The sequence below is a fragment of the Cibotium barometz genome, chromosome 15 (genome assembly GCF_041138505.1).
Source record: "Cibotium barometz isolate CiBa-2024 chromosome 15, ASM4113850v1, whole genome shotgun sequence".
Lineage (NCBI taxonomy): Eukaryota > Viridiplantae > Streptophyta > Polypodiopsida > Cyatheales > Cibotiaceae > Cibotium > Cibotium barometz.
The window spans coordinates 41,536,190-41,556,322 of NC_141060.1; positions in this window are offsets into that span (position 1 = coordinate 41,536,190).

Genomic DNA, 20,133 nt, shown 5'->3' on the forward strand with positions numbered 1-20,133 from the left:
TTTGCTCCTCTACTTGTCGTCGATCCTCCTCTTCCATCTCCACCTCTTGCTGCCTGTTTGCACGTTCCTTCTTTCTCTTGACCACGAATCTTTATTCTTTGTTTTTTAGGTGGAGACGTGGGCTGACGCCTCTCAAGTTCCTCATGTAGTGTTTGTGCTAAGAGCCTATCCTGCTCTTCACGATGGCTTATTTCCTCTGCTTCATAGAAGTCAGCAGCCTGTTGATACTGCTCTTGCTCACAATACACAGAAGTGCTTCCTGGTCTTTCTCAAATGCGACCCTTAGCTCCTCTTCTAGCTGCTGAGGGAATAGGGCTTGCTGTTGCTCTCTTCTTCTATGCTCCTCCTCATCAATCTGGCATTGTTGCTCTTCGAGCACACGCTCCTGTTGCTCAGCCTCTCTGAGAGAGGTCGGGGGAATGGTGTACGCGTGGCTCTAAATGAGCCGGTGTCTCCAGGCTGCTTGGAGACATCCTCAATATTGTCTAGTCCTGAAAACACATCCGGCTGTACATCTTCCTGTCGGGTCTCTACCTCTCTGTCCATGCTTGTATGCTTCTTTTTGATACGTTTTTGCACTTGTTGAAATGCCTGTGCCGCGGCGACTGCGTGTATCAAGTTGTGTGCACCAGACGGTACGTTTGGGTTCTCAGTTTTGCATGCAGTGTGCTTAGTTCTAGCCATCCATTGACTTACACGAGTGAATGAACGTGAAAATGTAATTTTAAAACTCACTTTTACAGGTTTATATAGTTTTTGAAAAAAACTTATTAATAAAAAAAATCTCGACATTAATAAAAAAGCTTTAACTTAAAAAAGGCTACAATTTTTTAATATGGAACCCATTTTCAACCCATACGCCTCCGTGCAGCGAACCACTCACGCATCCCATGCACGGCACTTGATGCTCGCCATGCAATGGCTCGTTTTGCAGATTGACATTTTTTACAACCCTTCGTAGTAATGACACCTGCCCTTTTGGTTTCTGTTGGCGTCGACCTCCCAAACTACGATAAAACCAATTAAACATCTCATGCAAGGCATTACTTTTTTCCTTACCACCTCGACCATGTCGCGTGTTCTTAAAGTATGCTGCCTTAGCTTGATAATGAGAGCGCTCCATTCCTTGGGTGCTCCAAATTGCCATTGGACCATATTCGTCGAGAGAAAACTGTGCGTGGGCAAATATAATGTGCTGCAACAAAGATCATATCAGAATTTTACTATTTGGTGATTAATATCAGTAAATAGATAGAAAGGTAAATACCATATAGTGGGTGATATGTGTTTCTCCCCATGCATCAACCATTTGCTGAGTAAATGTATGTATTGCAGTCTTTAAGTTTGCAATCTCCTCAGCAACAAGTGGAGCCTTTTCTAGCAATTGAATCATTTTGTCAAGTGACTCCCACAGCCTTGCCCGCTTGAGACCAAGCTCTGCATTATTCCCACGATAAGTGGTGCATTCACAAATGGCCTTCCATAATTCATATTTTGTGTGACTATTGTACCCCTCGTAATTTGAGAGAAGGTGTCTTGCTTTGGACCCACCCATGCATATTTTGTTTGGATTATCCTGACCCGGTCCTGACTTTTTAGTATCCTTAGTTAACTTTACAGCACCACCATGAAGCCCCATGCTTGAAAGGACATTTTCCAGCTTACTGATGCATTCGTTTTGCGAAGATGTTCAGGCTCCATATTCCATGCATAATTGATATGTAACTTCAGTAATTTGTCCATTATGCGTAACCTAGCATGAAGCGTGCAAATATGAACACGGGAAAGTGGAATCTCTAATATAGGGCTCCATGAGATATCTTCTTGATCACGATTAGGCGGACAATTGGTATTACAATTCATGATGCCATTAACCCGCTGCTGCTGCATAGGTTTCTTTGGATCTTTGTTTTGCGTTGTACTCATTGAAGTTGGTTGTACATTTTTCTTGCCCTTTGCATGAGATTTGGTCGTCTTGGTGGCTGCAACCTTGCCTGAAGCTTTGCTGCAATCAATATACTCTGATTTTGAATGGCAGCAATAAATACATGGAAAAAAAGTATTTGCTCCTAGCTTGCATCCCAGCATACACTTCAATGTCTTTAAATCACCTGCCATGTGCCACTCAACTGTAAACGTTCCTACATCTTCAACATGCAAAGTTTCTCCTTTTGATTGCAATGATATGACATTTGGGATGCCTGTTCGGGTAAGGTACCATCACAATGTATCATTCGTCTCTGTGAAAGCTCAAATGCTGACAACCACCATATATTCTTTTCTGATTGCACTCCATAGTAATCTTTTCCCTGAGATTGACTTCCCTTGTTGGAATTTGAGGCTTGTGCACTACAATCAAGAAGATTATCATCCTGTTCCAGATTTCCTTTGATAGCCCTGTTCATAAGTGTTAGGCTGACTCTTTCTAATTTTCGTCCTTTTACAATTTGACACTCATCAAGCTTTAACACAAACACAGCCTGACCTTGGCACTCCTCAATGCTTAGACCATAATAAGAAATCATAGCTCTTTGAAGGGTCCTTAAATCAATAAAGACATTGTTGTACTTGTTGTATTCAAATACCTTTGTAGTACATACAGGCAGAGCATCCTCCACATGACGGTAGCCACCTAACATGGTCGCAATTTCTGAGTTTGCACTTTTTCTTGCCATGGTTACACTGTATGGAGTTGGTAGCATGGGTCGAAGAAAACCTTTAGCACGATGACCTAGTGTAAACACCCTGTAAATGGCTTCATATCCCTTCCTACTGACACCAGCACTATCACATGCATCCATAATCTGTATGGGGCTTACCATATTTTGTAGCTCTCGAGAAATTTTGTTTCGGATTTGCTTAGATATTTTGCATCTGGATCTTCTAGCAGCTTATATAAGTCTGATAACTTAACAACATGTTTCAATATGCCTGCTCTACATTCCTCAGCACCACCTTCATATCCCATCATATCCCCAGCAATATCTCTACATGGAACATAAATACAAAATAACATCAATATGTTTCACAAAACAGAAAGGCCTGCAAAACAATGGCAAGAATAGAAGTTACCTTGTTGCTCGTACACGTCGTTTTCTTGCTCCACTTAGGGTTGCCAAGGTTTCTAGGGGGACTGATGCTTTCTTTTCCGTTGTCGAAAGCCTACTGGAAGCTTCTTCAGGCTTGCAAGGTGTCGTTGCTTGTTTTGTGCATCCTGTTTGGCTGCATTCACCTTGTCCCGTTCAATATCAAAGGCCTGCTTAAGCAACAAGTTGTTCTTCTGGAGCTCCTGATTCTGAGTTTTCAAGTTGTTCACCACTTCTTCAAGCCTATCAATGTCCTTCTTGTGTTGCTGCTGCAACTCAAGCCATAAGCCTCGGAAATGCAGTCTTGAATGCGATTCCTGAGCTGCAACAAAAGAAAGCCTCCTACTATAGCCAAATAGACCATTAGCTCCATCACCTACATAACTAAGAAATGTAGTGATATTAACAAAATGAGGTGGAGCATTGGTGAGCGGGTCAATAGGGTATATGAATCCATTCGTCCAGAGGTCAATACATTTTCGCCCTTGTGATCGAAGAGTACCCAATGGCACATCGGTCACACCACTTGATTTTGTGCTGCGGATGGTAGCATACTGAGCAGCCAAATCTACATGTAACCTGAACTTTGGTGCTCTATTAGATATATCTTCAAGTGGCATTTTCTTTAGGGTTAGGCAATGCTGAAAAGAGCTTCTTGTAGAACACAATGCAAGAGTGAGGATAGGGTATTCTGAGGAGAGTGCAATGAAGTTTTGTTGTAAAAAATATTAGAAGGTCATAGATCTTCTGATTAGGTAATAGGAGAAAGGACAAGGAAGATGGCAAGAGGCATAGAAAATGGTAGATTGAGGTTTTGCAGCATAATACAGTAGAGAGAGAGAGAGAGATGTAGATTGCAGACAGAAGTAGGGGATATGTATGGTAAACAATGCAAGAATGGAAAATGGTAAGCTCTGAAGCTATGGAGGTTGACAGAGGGATTTTCTGCACTTCAATGGGGGAAAGACATGAGAGAGAGAGAGAGAGAGAGAGAGAGAGAGAGAGAGAGCAGAAAATGATAAAAAGATGAGGCATGGAGATGTGACAATGATTTATGCTTTCTCACACTGACCCTACAAGAGAAAGTGCATCAGTGGTTTTGAACCCTCAAACCACTGATGAATCTAACATGTAGATATTTTTGAATCCACATGTGAAACTTGCAGGCCTGTCATCAGTGAGATGTGACAATGATTTATGCTTTCTCACACTGACCCTACAAGAGAAAGTGCATCAGTGGTTTTGAACCCTCAAACCCGAGGATAAGGTTAACTTCACACGACTCAAGCATGTTTTTATGCCCAGCTTTGCCAGAAGTGGTGACAGATGGAGCCTTGTGGCACAGCTGCACACCATTAAACAAAAGAAAATGGAGTCGATGAGAGACTATGTGTCTCGACTTAAGCAATTAAATTCAAGGTGCAAACTATGGGAGAGGTTAACTGACGATTAATTATTGCCTTGCTTTCGGAGAGGAGTTAGAGACCACAAGATGCATGATTATCTAGTACTAGCCCGACCAACCACTCTAGATGCATGTTGCAAACTAGCAATTGAGTATGAAGATAATATGCTAGAATTGCCGCAACCGGAAGATGTCAGAATATCTTCAGCAACAACGACTTCTCGTGTCTTGAGACACCAAGAAATCGAAACTCGGAGCAAGCGAGTCGGAAACATGACTATGGACGAGCTCAATAACACAATACTAGAGAAATTGAAGGTAAAGGAGGGAAGAGAAACATCTTGGCATGGGCATAGCCATCTTTACCCCCGTAGGGAATTAGTGTGGTGCTCTGTGTGCAGATTGAATCACACTAACATCGAATGTCCACAATTAAGGGCAAGGCCATTACTCTATTGTGCACACCGTGTAAAATTAGGAAATCATGACAGTTCAATGTGCAGATATCCGAGGTTCCAAACAATTGCACAGCTACTAGCACCTAGAGCTCCATTGGCTTTACTAGCACCACCTAGACAAATCACTACAGCTGTAGGACAACCCAACTCTTCCTATTTGCCTAGGGGGATGTTCTGGGTACAAGACACTTCACCTCTACCACCACTAGTTCTACCACCACAACCACCATAGGCTTAAATCAACCAAGTATTGATTGAAAAGCCATCAAAAGATATTGAGATGGTACGTGAAGTAGAACTTAGCAGAGAGTACTATAAAGAAGCTATGGAGGTCACACCTAAATTCTATGTCCTATAGAATAACACGCCAGTACCTGTGTTTCAAACCATGGGTGTAGTGGAAGGGTAAGGACATGAACTTGAACATGAGAGGACCGCTATAATGTTTTGGTTACGGAGGGCTGCATCAAATCGTGGTTGAGAGCCCAAACAAGAATGTGGTTCATATGCATCAACCCCAACAATTGACTGCTTAGCCCACCAATGACATGCCAGTACTCACTTGTACTAAATGTAGTATTGATCATTTGATCAAGGATTTTCCATACCGCGCAAGTGGTTTGACTTCCATTTCTAATTAGGCCACCATCCAAACGATTAGTGTGCAACCTGGAAATATCACACCACTCAATGTCTTGACATAAGGGGAAGAACAGAATAGATGCAACCATTTCCAGAATTGGCCATAGGAGAATAGTAAAAAAAATAGGTAAGGGCGACACCAAGGTCACAATCCAAGATGGATCCGAAGAAGATACAATCGACAATGGATCCACCCAATCAAGAGAAGAAGGGGATCAAGGGATCAACCACAAGAGCCTGACCTAAAGGAGCAAAGGGGGAGACCATCAACCCTTAAAGGAGTCGGTGGTGTGAGTACCCAAATATCGACGAAGAGATAAGGAAGCTTGAGGGCACCAAAGCTTTAGTAGAAGAATGTCAACGGCTTCATGAAGTCAAAAGCCAAGGGCCAACCGGATTAGGGATACAATGTATCTAAGAAACGAGCCAACAAGGGAAAGGAAATTGAACATACCAACTCCAATTCCAAAAGAAATAGAAGAGGGATCTCAATTAAACACAATGTCCTAGATGTTTGAGGAAAATGCGCTAGGTGAGTCCATCCATTCCTTCCCTAGGGATAAATACAAGACACACACCTAGGGAGAATCCTCAATCTCTAGAGAATCCAGAGACATAGAAAGTCTCGCGGCGGCTGTACTATCCACACCTGTACAAATGCCATTAGGCTAACTGTTATGCAGTTCACCAACCCTATGGACCGACATGAAGGAATGGGTAGAAGGCGGACTAAGGCCACATCTGATACTACAGAGGAGGTTCTGCCACCTTTGGCAGAAAGACCCCTAAAACACAAGGGAATCCCGAGTTGTTAAGATACCAGTTAATCAATTGGGAAATTTTTACAAAAATGACAACACAAATGCTACAATCCCGATTCATCATAATGGGTACCAGAGGCATTGGTGGCTATTCTGGATGGTGGGGTGGGGGATAGCATCATCACAAAACTCTGTTGGGAAAAAATGGGAAAAACTTGATCTAAAAAGAGTAGATCTAATCATTAAAATGGCAGACAATACATCTTCAAGACCCATTAGACTTTTGGAGAATGTGAAAAACTCTTTACGTTTTGCTACCATCATACATTTGTGGTAATGGACTTCTTGTGCCAACCTGACTCATATGACATAATATCGGGGAGATCCTTCATGAGGGAATCCAAATTGGTGCATGATTGGGCATTAGATCACGTGTATCAACATGGAAAACACACCTCATGGAAGGGTAATTGTTTGGTAATGATTTGGTCACAACGGAGCAAACCACATTTGTACAAATATACTAGCCCACGGTGGAAAATTCCAAAGAAGAAGAGGAAACAAAAATGTAAGCATCACTTCCTCCTCCAGACTTTAGTGAAAACTAGATGCATGTGCTAGCTACCATAGATGTGATGCAACCTATTTGTTTCAATCCATGCATGTACCAAGGACATGGGTGAGCTCTATTTGCACCTTGAGTGTAACCGAACATACACTTTATTATCTTCATATCCCTACCAAGATGCCAATCAACATTAAATCTCCCTAAACCATCAACATCGAGCTTCAAAACCCCCTATTTGTGACTTTAACACATCACTAACCCAAGGCAACCTCTTAAAGACCCATGATAGCACCTCGTGTGTCTCCTTGGGAACCTCAAATGCTCCTACCACCATATATCTTTCTCTAATTGAACGCTGCATGATGGTTTAGTGTGTGAAATATTGCCATTCCCTTCCTCTTGAAAATTAATTGTGCTCTCTCCCTCATCATCGGGCCCTTCTACAATAGTGGTAGCAGATGGAGACTTAAAGGTTGTCGCCATAACGTGGGTTATGAGTGTGACACTCATTCTCTCTAGCCTTCTTCCCTTCACAATCTAGCACTCGTCCAACTTGAGCACGAAGGAGACCTTAGAACCTATAAAACACGGAAATCAAACAAAATGTTAAGTCATTCCCTGTAAATGAGCACAGACCTAATGCGTACAAGGTTACTTGTGTTACTTACATCCAGAAGGCAAACCCATAGAACAATATCATTGCCTTTTGTAGCTTTCGTATTTCAACAAAAATGTTGTTGAACTCATTGAATTTGAATAAAACATTACCATCCAGCATTCTTCTTCTTTCCTCATGCTGCAATGGTAAGTGTATTGTTGATGTGGTAGTAAGCCCCAATCCTGCATTTTACATCTTCACTACTCACTCCCTTTGCTAGACGAACCCTTTTTGGTGGCAGGAAAAGGTTGTGCATGATACCTTTCTTACGAAGGGTGTCTCCTAGCAATTGATGAAGAACTTTGTAGCCCTTCATGCTAATTCCTACCTCATCACATGCATTTACAACACCAACACTGCTGATACTTTGGGAAACCTCTTGTATGATTTCATTGGAAACAACCATACATATCTTCTTGCAACGGGGATCCCTAATCATTTTAAGCACATGCTCCCTCGGTGTGAAAGAGCACAAGAGCTCATTACAATCCCCTGTTTGATAACCTATGGCATCTTGAAGGAATACTCTAAAAACTAGCAAAATTACATTGACATTACACAAGTGCACACATTGGCATTTTGAATTGGAAGTGCTAGAGAATAAGAAAGAGGAGCCATACTGGACTGCTTCAATTTTCCGCTTACGAGCGCCCCCTAATGGCAAGTGTTTCGATGTGGTTGAGTGGCTGGCCTCTTAAGCTCCTTAGCTGGGCCAATAGGAGTGCTTTTCATGTGGGAGATGGTCTACGTAAGCTTTTCCACACACGCTACTCTCTCTTGATTTACACCCTCAAGCTCCTTGATTTTTGCTTGAGCCTATAGTAGGCCTTGGTGTACATTAGCAAGGTTAACTTGGAGCGTATGCAACTATGATGATGAGACAAGTAGAAGACTCTACCAGCATCAGTTGTTGCTAATCTCTTGGAGTAGCCGAGCATCCCATTCTCACCATCTCCCATATACTCAATAAATGATGGTAAGTCTTTGAAAGTGGGTGGGTAATGCGCTCTTGGGTCAGCTGGGTATAGATGCCCATCAACCCATAGATCCACATTAGTGTGACCCCCTTGTCTATGTACATTCCTCTCATGTTCTGTGAGATGAACCTTGCCCGAAGTTACATACTCTTCCAACACCCGCACATGCAAATCAACCTTGCGTCGATTCAATGGCACATTAGTGTTAGTGATTTCACACAATGCCATTCTTAGAAGAAGTTGATAGTGGAAAAGAAGAGGGAGGCCCTAAGATCACAGTAGAGGGGGGAGAGAGAGAGAGAGAGAGAGAGAGAGAGAGAGAGAGAGAGAGAGAGAGAGAGAGAGAGAGAGGAATTGAGATTAGAGGGAGTGAGTGCATACCATAACCTTCCAAGGAGTTGAGATTAGAGAGAGGGAGGATGCAGTCATCACAGGAGCAGGAGAGAGAGAGAGAGAGAGAGAGAGAGAGAGAGAGAGAGAGAGAGGAGAGAGAGTGTGTTTGCAGGCCATTAGCTCATAATAGAGAGAGAAAGGGAGAGTTGAGAGTAGATGAGAGGAGAGAGAGGTATAGAGTGAGGCTATGCAGAGGCCAAGCTCATAGTAGAGAGAGACACAGAGAGAGAGAGAGAGAGAGAGAGAGAGAGAGAGAGAGAGAGAGAGAGAGTTGGTTCAATTTTGGGGGGAAAAAGAGATTGAAAATTGATTTTTTTGACATATATATGGGTTTGGGATAACTTTTAAAGCAAAAAAGTTCAAAAATGAGAGAAAAAAAATTCACTATTTTTGCCCCCCTTAGTTGTGAGATTGATGATGTGGAAGTGACAAGAGATCTCTGATTTGGTTGATTTGGTGGGGAAAGTGGAGGCATTAAATGAAGGAGAAAAAGATGAAGGCATTCAATGATGAGATAGAGTGGGTTTTAGGGGGAAATCAAGGTTAAAAATTGAATGTTTTACATATATATGGGTATGGGGTTAGTTTCAAAGTCTAAAATTTGCAAAATGGGGATTTGTTTTTGTCTACTTTGGCCCCCCCCTTAATTATGAGTTTGCTAGAAAGAGAAGAGGAGAGATAATAACAACATTAGACCCTATTTTTGTAGGGGAGTAATGGGCTAGAAAGCTCAAATTATAGGCTCCAAGTAGCCCTCTTATGATTGACCTTGTCTCCTTAAGAAAGCACAAAATTAGCCTTAATCCCTAAAAATTAGGAATGCTTACAAGGCCCAAAAGATTTCCAAAGGTCTCCTAATGGATATATTCATTTTTTTTAGTAAACTATCTAGCAAAATGTGTTTTTTTGCGGTATAGGAATGTGTTAAAAGTCCCTTGTGATTGAAGTACTGCAGGCGTAATCCCAACCCCTTATAATCATTACCTTACAATTCATCTATAAAAAAGGCTTCAATTTTGCATATCTTGCTTTGGCACGGATTTGGGCTGTGATTCAAATGGTTGTGCTCCTATTGCAATGGAGTTTGCGGGCTTCTGGAATGCTAATTGTACTTGTTGTGTGTGTATGATGAACATCAATCCTCTTGAAAAGTTTTGAATACCTTCTCTGATGTGTATATCACTCCAAGTGGTTAGGAATAGGTAGTGTTGAGGATCAGATTGCATGGATTTAAATGTTCATTTATACGTCCATGTGCAAAGATTTCGTTTGCATCGATTGTGTCTTCTTTTCTAAGTGGGGTTGCTTCATCTACATGAATTCGATTAATCAACACATGTATGCTTGTATTATGTAAGCCAAACTGGTCCTATTAAAAGTTTAGAAGAAATACTAGGAATTTAAAAGCTTAATCTGTTGTGTTTTAAGTTTCTTCATACATGGAATCTTTTGAAAAATTAAGAGATTCAGTTGAAATTAATAAGAAATTCAGTTAAGCCAAAGGTTCATGATTAATCTTAATCTCATCTTTCACAACAGTGGTAATCCTTGAATTAGTTGTTGATGTGTCCTCTTCTTCATATTTCTATAGACATTGCACGACCTCTATCACATGAAGTTAGAACTCATCATGAGAGCGACAAGGGGGTGGAACCTACTCATGGATGGTTTCTTGTACGAACCTTAGGCTTTAAAGTAGGATGCAGCTCTCTACATGTTGTTGAGTCCATAATTGTTATTATTTTGGGCTATTAAAGATGCAATTGTAGCAACATTAATTACTCTATTGGAACCACCACACGTAGTCTACATTTCCATGTATGGCAGTGGAAAGCCCCATGTGTATACCACTGCCATGCAATTGCCTCACTAAGTCGTTGTCATATTGGTTTTTTTTTCAATGGAAGGTGAGCTCTTAAAAGTATAAATCTTCACAAGGAAATTGTGCATGTTTCTCTTTTCCATGGTATAATGGCAAAAAAAAATCATAAAAAATTGGGGAAGAATGGGAGAGATTAATCTTTCCCATTTTGACTCAATTTGCACTAAACAAATTTAAGTACATATCATTAAGAGCAAGAACACATGAAGAAGATAAAGATCTCATAACATTTAAGAGCATATAAAGAGATTACAATTAATATCCAAAATACCAAAATACATTTATGATGTATATGATCTATACAAAAAGAGGAATCATATCATCAACCATATATTCTATACAAAAAAACTATCCTAAAGTGTCCTATTCTTGTTCATCATCAAGCTCATTTTCATCATCATCATCATCATCATCATCATCATACATCTCACATCATCATGCTTCTCAGTATCCTCCTCATCACACTTCTCACATCATCTCATTATCATCATCATACTTCTCACATCATCATTATAATCATCATACTTCTCATTATCCTCCTCTTCAATCATATACAAATAGAAAAGAAAACAAATTATATAGAGAACTATTATTTTGTTGCCCAAAAAAAAATCATAAAAGAGAATATGAAAGAATATTAAATTCACCTTAATAGGAGCCAAAGTATTGTTCCCTTTTCAAGAAACCATTTTGCCATGTTTTTTTCTCATTATGTCTTGGATGATAACCATATTTATAATGAAGTAAATTTGGTATGCACATGCAGATGGGGGATGGGGCCTAGGCACTTGGGCTTAGGGTCATTTACATGTGTACTTTTGGGAGCCTAGGGCTATATTAGGCATAGGGCTCCTAGACATAGTACCCTTTTGATGATATGACATCTTGTCTTCTTAGAGCTTATGCCCAAGCTTTCATGGATGATTCATGGCAATCTTTCCATGTTTAGGTACTACTCCCTAAGATGAGTAGTTCATGGATGATTCATGTTTAGGTACTACTCCCTAAGATGAGTGGAACATCTGTGTAATCCATGCTAATGAGTGCAACCCCTAGGTTCCCGTCATTGCATTAGTATCAGAGCTCTTCGCTTAGATCTTAATGCTTTGTTTACGAGATTAATTATTTTTTTATTATTCTTAATCTAATTTTTAGCATGCATTTTCTTGATCATGATTAGTGATAATCATGCTTTGGTTAGGAGATTAATTATTTTTTTAGTATTCTTAATCCATTTTTTTAGAATGTATGTTTTTGATCATGATTAGTATTATTTTTGATCATGATTAGTGTTAATCATTCTCAGATTAGGGATTTCCATAGTTTTCAAAATGCATTTTGTAGATTTTTTTTACATTTCTCGACGTTCTTGAAAATCTTCTTGAATTTCTTGATTTTTGTAAAAGTTTTTCTTGAATTAGAGTATATTTACATCAAGTCTTCACACAAACCCTAGTTTCCTTGCAAGATCCTCTGAGCTCTTTGCATTCTTAGGAAGATTCTTGGTTTGCTGTGTAGTTTTGGTGAAAGATTTATCAAGAAAGATGGTGATTACCAAAGATATTAGAGACAGATCGCAAATATTGCAGATTTTGGTGTAGTTTTCAATAGAAGTAAGTAGATTCAAGATCTATTGTAATTTTGTTACAAATTTGAGTGCAAAGTTCAAGATCAGTGTAGAGTTAATGTTTAGATTATAGTTTTGTGTAGATTATAGTTCTATGTAGATTATTACAAAGCCATTGTGTAGATGTATAGTTCTGTTATAGATTTGAACAGGTATATGTTGCAAAATTGTGAAGATTTCAAGCAGAATTCAGATTGGAGCACATATTGTGTAAAATTTACTAAGTAGAGTGAAGTTTTGAAGAATCTTGGTATAGATTTGTAAAGATTGCAAAGGCATTGTGCAAATCGAGCTTTCTACATGGATTTGGAGTAAAGTTTTGCTACAAATTAAGTCTACAACAATTTCAGCAATGGAAAGCTTGATGAGATTTTGAATCTTTGCCTAGACGAGGTATAAGTATCTAATCGTTATTGGCTATTCATTCTATTAATCTTTGTGCTACATCTTTAAATCTTGATAAAGATCTAGTTATGAAAGGTAATACAAGCAATTTGTGATCAAGAAAGTGATTACAATAGTGGATTAGTGTTAATCCTTAAAAGATCAGCATAGGAGTAAAATCAAGATTGAGTTCTACAACAACATAATATAAGAACCTTTTCATCATTGAAATTTGGTTTGGTTAAGCTCTCATTGAAAGAGGACAAATAGTTAGATAGTGGACATAGTGATTATAGCAAGGATTAGTGCTAATCAATGTGATTAGTCAATAATCTTGGCAAAGGAATAATTACACAAAAGATAATTAACACACATTTGATAGTCTATTATGCCTTGTAAGTTCATTAACATAGTTAGTATCTTGATTAAGCTTCCTTGAGCTTGATTAAGAGAAAGATTGCAATGCTAGTAAACATCAAAAAGGCTTGACAGTGGATTGAATCAACTACAACCACACAATAGCATGCAGCTTTACCCTCCTAAGTTGCAACCTGAAGGTCAATCATACCACTGGTAGAGCAACAGTCTTATACACAACTCTAAGAGAGACAACATAGAGGTACAAAAAGGCTTGATAGTGGATTGAATCAACTGCAACCAAACAATAGCATGCAGATTTACCCTCCTAAGTTGCAACCTGAAGGTCAATCATACCACCGGTAGCAACAATGTCTCATAAAGCACAACTCTGAGAGACAACAACACAGAGGTACACCAATGTGAGAAAATGGAACTAGCCTCTAAATACTGATAAACATCAGCTCCCATCACTCAATGTTTGCAACATTGCTTCAAACATCAAGGTTTTGTTTTGTTTGTTGGAGGTATGGAAGTGTTGGTAGGAACTCTCATAAGCTCAAAGGAAGGTTGTGGACGGTTGTGGCTTCTCCTCCATTTTAGAAGAGCTAGGGATAGAAGGGGAGGGAGGATGGAGGGATCTATGATTTCCATGCTACTGATTGGGATGGTGTGCTAATTTCTAATTGATTTCCTCATTGAGAACCCTTGGGGATGAAGTCATCAGACAAAATGAGAGTCGCGTAGGTGCAAGCTAGCTCACTCATGGCTTTCAAAGAATCAACAAAAAGTCTTGCAATATCTACAGCTACTATCATTGCAAATAGAACAGTCAACTAGGCTGCGTGGAGAGAGAAGAAGGCTATAGCATCGAGCATAATTTCAACAGTACAATGAATGTAGCACCTTTGTGTAGCTACACCTTGCTCGACTCGTGCAATGCCAGAGCCAAATTAGAGATCAGCTCTATCTATGTTCAGAGGAAGATCTTCTCACTAGTTAGCCATGCAAGATGGGAGCTATCCGAGCTAGCAGCATCGCAGATTGGAGTGTGGAATGTTCTCATTAGATATCGGGGTGCCCGGCAATGTGGCACTCCATTCGACTACTGGCACGTCATTAGTTGCATTGCTCGCACTTTGTGAGTTTGTACATGTGCCTTGGGCTTGTTCACATGCCTTGAGTGTGTTGGTTGGTCTTCACATGCTCATGTTTCTTTTAGGATGTTCACACACGGTGTGAGTTTTATGCATTGTTAGTTACACACCTAATGTATTGTGGGCACATTTAGAGATTTTGTGAGTTTATTTACACACTCTAGGCCTTATTGGTGGTTGTTTACATGCACCTCACACTTTGAGCATTTGGATGTTTGTATGGATCTGAGGTGCAACATTGTGCATGTATGCCATGTAGGCGAGTTATATGCATATCATGATTATCAGATGTCTAGTTTGGATGAGAAGGTAGCATTATCATGCTATTTTGATGAGTGTAAAGCTATGTACATGTATGCATCTTTACATCCCTTTGTATGGGATTAGACGAGGAGCTATGGTGCCTACTTGGATTCCATTGGTCGATTTGGGGCATACTAGCACTTTTGGGAGGAGTGATTCACGTGCAAGTATGGTTTTTATCCATATTATTCCATTGAGGATGATGATGATGTTCGTGATGCAGCTATAGATGATTATATGAGTAGTAATGATGATCATGATGGGGTCATTCGTGGAATGAATTTAGTGAGTCATGGCATGAAAGGTTTGGATCCTTGGAGGACACCTATTGACCTTGTTACACTTTTTCCACTATTGCAATGCGGTTCACATGGGCCTCGATAGCTTCTATGACTCACCCACGACATCGATTAGCCATCATCTCATTGGTTCTCATTTATCTAGACCGATTCATTCATTGTATTATGATGGGAATGATGATGTTGTATTGCACACACATGCACATGATTACATTGATACACATGCATACGCACACGTACACGCACACGCACATGCACACACACATGTTGATATAGCTACACATGCACATGATGATGTTGCTACACATGTAGGTGATGATGATGTATGTGATAGTGATGTGTGTGAGTCAGATCATGTGGGCTTGATCTCGAGGGCAGAGATGGCAGCGAGCACACCGAGCATTGACACTTCTATGCCTATCGTCTTTCCTACGGATCATGTGGACACTCTAGTTGATCGTTGGTGACATTCTAGAGGATAGTGTGCATTTGATTTGTGCATTTGATTAGTGGTGCATGCATTAGCACACTCGAGATTAGTGTATCCATTAGCACACTTAAGATTAGTGGTACTCTGCATACGAGTGACACAAACGTCTATGAGCATAGACCTGAGTTCCTAGTGTTAGACATGTGATGCTATTCTTCTAGTATTTCTATTTGTGGAGATATTGCTAATATGACCACTACTCCTAGTATTCATAGCAATCCTGTTAGTGTCTGTGTGGATAGAGTTCATGTATTTGAGTTAGGGATAGTGCATGAGTAGTGATGATTTCATTGAGGTGAGACACCGTAGTAGGATTATGCAAATGAGCATATCCATAGTAGATCATGTGGCATGGATCTTGAGAGATTTGCATTTAATCTAGACATCTCCTTAGATCCTATATTGTTAGAGATAGATTTATCTTGGGATATAGGTTATACATGGACATCAATGAGGGACACAAATCATGCTCATGATGATGATTTTAGAGATTGTAAGGATGACATGGTCAATGATTGGGTGGATGATGCTACTTTCATCTCATGTGTGGTTACACTATCAGTATTTAGTGATGATGATGCTTATGGTGATCCTATTGATCATGCTTTTGCTTTGGAGGACCACATATATGTTGAGGGTTTCACACATGAGGACATGTTACATATTTTAGATCGTGCCTATACACACATTGATGCAGTGGATCATGACTATGATGATTCGAGCTATGCTATAGTGGATGAAGGCATTGGTTCACGTGGGTTCCGGCACGATGCTGACTTTGAGATGTGTTTCTTTGGCTTCCATGATAATTGCCTACATGACCCTAGTTTCTTTGGAGTCGGCACATTCATCTTTGGGTGAACCATATGTCACTTAAGATATATGGTAGATGATTGCATGCCATACCATTCAGATGCACTTGTGACGTCTCTTAGTGTTGATCTACATGGACCATTTGACATTCTAGGTAGGAGTTTTTCTTCCATTTGGTGGATACCCTGGATGTCAGATCCATGTTATGGTTGCGAGGATGGGCTTATGAGCTATCTCTTGGACTTGAGCTTCCCTTTTGACCCAGGAGCTATTGTTACATTGGATTCGAGGGTCTGTGATGCATACTACATTTATCCATTTGACCCAGGAGGGTTCGAGAGCCATTCCTTTGGACTCTACATGGCTTAGATTTACATTTCATCTATGTAGTTGTGGTTGTATGGATTACCTAATCCTCGAGGTGACCCTTGTAACTTTTTCTTTTAATCCTGGAGGATATCTGACTAGCCTCATCATCGGCAAGGGTCCTTTATCTTTTCCATTTAACCCCGAGGGTCATGAGATTCATGTATTGGTATTGGTTCTCTACGATGGTGTCACTTGGTCATGTATTGGGATTTTTGTATATAGCCTTTGTATTTGTTTTGTCCACGACCATCCTTCGATTTCAGGACAAAATCATTGTAGGAGGGGATGGTTTGTAACGAAGTAGATTTGGTATGCACATGCAGATGGGGGATGGGGCCCAGGCACTTGGGAATAGGTTCATTTACATGTGTGGGAGCCTTGGGCTATATTAGGCATAGGGATCATTGACATTGTACCTTTTAATGATATGACATCTTGTCTTCTTGGAGCTTATGCCCAAGCTTTCATGGCTAATTCATGGCAGTGTTTCCATGTTTAGGTGCTACTACTCCATGGTAATGAGTGCAACCCCTAGGTCTCCTTCATTGAAATATTCTTCTTTTGTGATAAATCTAGGATGTACAAATCTAGAGGTTCTAGAATGTATAATTTTACTAATATGCAAAAAAACCATCTTTTTCTTTGAGTGATGTTGATAAATTGAACTTACAACAAGATATCCGAAAATTGAGCATCTTTTTTTCTATCATAATTCTGGAAAGTGAATGCCTTTCGCTAATTCATGAATCTTTTTGAGAACTTTGGGTACACAATATATGGCCTCAAAAGTGCATAGAACGACTTTCCTCTTAATCAAAATCGAAAAAAGTTCATGTTTGCACTTAGAACATTTTATGCGTCATTCTCACTTGCATCTATGATCACGCTTAGTTGCTATTTGCCTTTCAAGTGTAGAATTTTCTCTTGCATTCTAGTGGTAAATATAAATCAAGCATGTGGTGCAAACAAATATTTAAATAAAGGTGCTATGAATATTTTTTTAGAAAATAAATTGAGAACACAAATTTGACTTACCTCAATCTCCCAATTTTTTTGAATTCATGTTCAAACTGAGCAAACACTTTTGTATAAAGGTCAAACTCGAGTCTTGCTTCATATAATTTTCTTGGTGGAGATCTTGGGACTTTAAGAGTCTTAATCGTAGGCCCAAATTTGGTCAAAATTTATTTCTTCACTTTTCCCATTGCTTGAAAACTGCTCCCAAAAGTTGAAAAAAAGAATATATTTGGGATTTTTTGAGGCATTTTGGGGCTTGAAAAGGAAAAATGTTTTTTTTGGGGCTCAAAAATTCTATAAAATTATTGAAAACTCTAGAAAATCTTTATAAATCTCTGCATGACTCCCAAAAATTTGCAACACTCAATTTACGATTTGACCACCAAAAGGGCTTAAAATAGGGGTTTTTGGGCCTTTTTTGACTTAATTTGGCCTAATCTTGCTTAAGTTTTTCCTATGCTCTCTTAAACTCACAAATTTATAAGTAGGGAGAGATGTTTTTTAGCCTCCATGCACCAATTTGCTCTTGCATTTTGGGTGGTGTAGATAAATCAATCATGTGGTGCAAACAAATATAATGTTGTTATGAATATTTTTACAAATACATATATAAAGAGCACAATTTTGACTTATTTCAATACTCTGAAAATGGCTAGAATTTGTGTTGAAACAGAGCAAAAACTTTTATATAAAGGTCAAACTCGAGTCTTGCTTCACACAATTTTCTTGATGGATATCGTCATGTGGGTTCAAGAGTCTTGAGCGTAAACCAAAATGTGGTCGAAATTTATTTCTTTACTTTGTCCACTGCTTGAAAATTGAAATTACACTCCCAAAAGTTAGAAAATTTTGAGATTATTTTTTAATTTATTGATTTTTGAGGTAATTTTAGGCCTTTTGGGCTTAAAATAGGCCAAAACTTGGGCTCAAAAAATTAATAAAAGTTCTCTAAAATTTTAATTTTTTTTATAAAATCTTTCTAGACATCTACATGACTTCTAAAGACTTTAGCATTGCTTTTCACCCCATAAGGCTTTAAAATGAGGGTTTTTTTGAGACTTTGTAAGGCTTATTTCACCTAATCTTGGTTAAGTTTTTCATATGCTCTCTCAAATTGGCGAATTTCTAAGTAGAGAGGGGATTTTTTTCTAACCACCATGCACCATTGATTTTATGATGGAGTTCAAGTAGTTTTTTCTAGGGCTTGGTGAGTGGTTTAGTAATTAACAAATCTTGTAAATCACATACATTCTTATTTTAAAGAGGGAATGCAAAGAGAAAAGTGGTTTGGGGAGGAAGGTGTTTTTGAATGCACAAAGGTGGTTTCCAACCCTCTTTTCCCTTTGGTAGAGAAAAGTGTTTTGGGAAACAAGGTGGTTTTGAACACACAAAGGTGGTTTTCCACCCTTCTTTGCCCTTTGGCTAATACCCATTGGTAAAAATACCATAGTCTTCAATTCTTTAGCTTTAAACCTTTAATTTTCTTCCATCTCTTCCATAAATTGACTTAGCTTGTGCTCTGATACCACTGTGGAATTAATTTCTCAAGAAAATTGTTTAATCAACAGTTCAACATAAAGTAATTGCATCATATTCAATAAAAATCAAGCTTGTGAATGAGCACATGAAAACACATAAAAGTACTTAGCTCTCACATGACACCAGTAGTAGCAGGTACAAATTTTCCCTCTCATGTGTGTGATCTATCACCGCACATGAGAATTTATATACATTCAATCCCAACAATAGTCCATTGCCTCCAAAAATACAAAAGTGGTGCTTTTTACTTTGCATGAATGCTCTCTCTTTTCTCAAAATAGAGAGCTCTATTTTTATCACATACTTTAAGTCAAGGGGAAAGCTTTTAAGCTTTACAAAGTATTAAAAAATATATATTACCAAAGTCTATGAGTGGAGTCTAAGCTTTACAAAGTATCACAAAAAAGTAAATATTGCCAAAGTTGATGCTTCGAGTCTAAGCTCATGAAAATAAAATAATGTGCACAAGCTTGCACATATATACAAAGCTTGCTCATAATTGTGAATGCCTTCCAAAATAATTATTTATGAGCTCATCCACCTCAATCTTCCCCTATAAAATATCCAACAATTAATTTGGTAAATTCAACACATATTCTATAAGCAAATAAACCATCACCACACACATGTTTAAGTCATAAGTACTCCAAGAATCACCCTACTATAAAAACCAATTGTAAGAAACACTAGAGACCCCAAGCAAGCATCAATATGTACCAAGCATAGTAATATTTATGATGGCATCATCCACGATATTAACATAATTTGGCATGACGCAAAAACACTCCAAGCATCCCTGAATTATTTAAGAAGGTGGAATAGGGGCTTAAAATACACTCTAACTTCTATATATCACTTATCATTCATATGTTATGTATTCATTTGAGGCTCTTAAATGATGCTTGTGATATTTTTATTTTTGTTTATTATGTTTATAACATAGTGTTG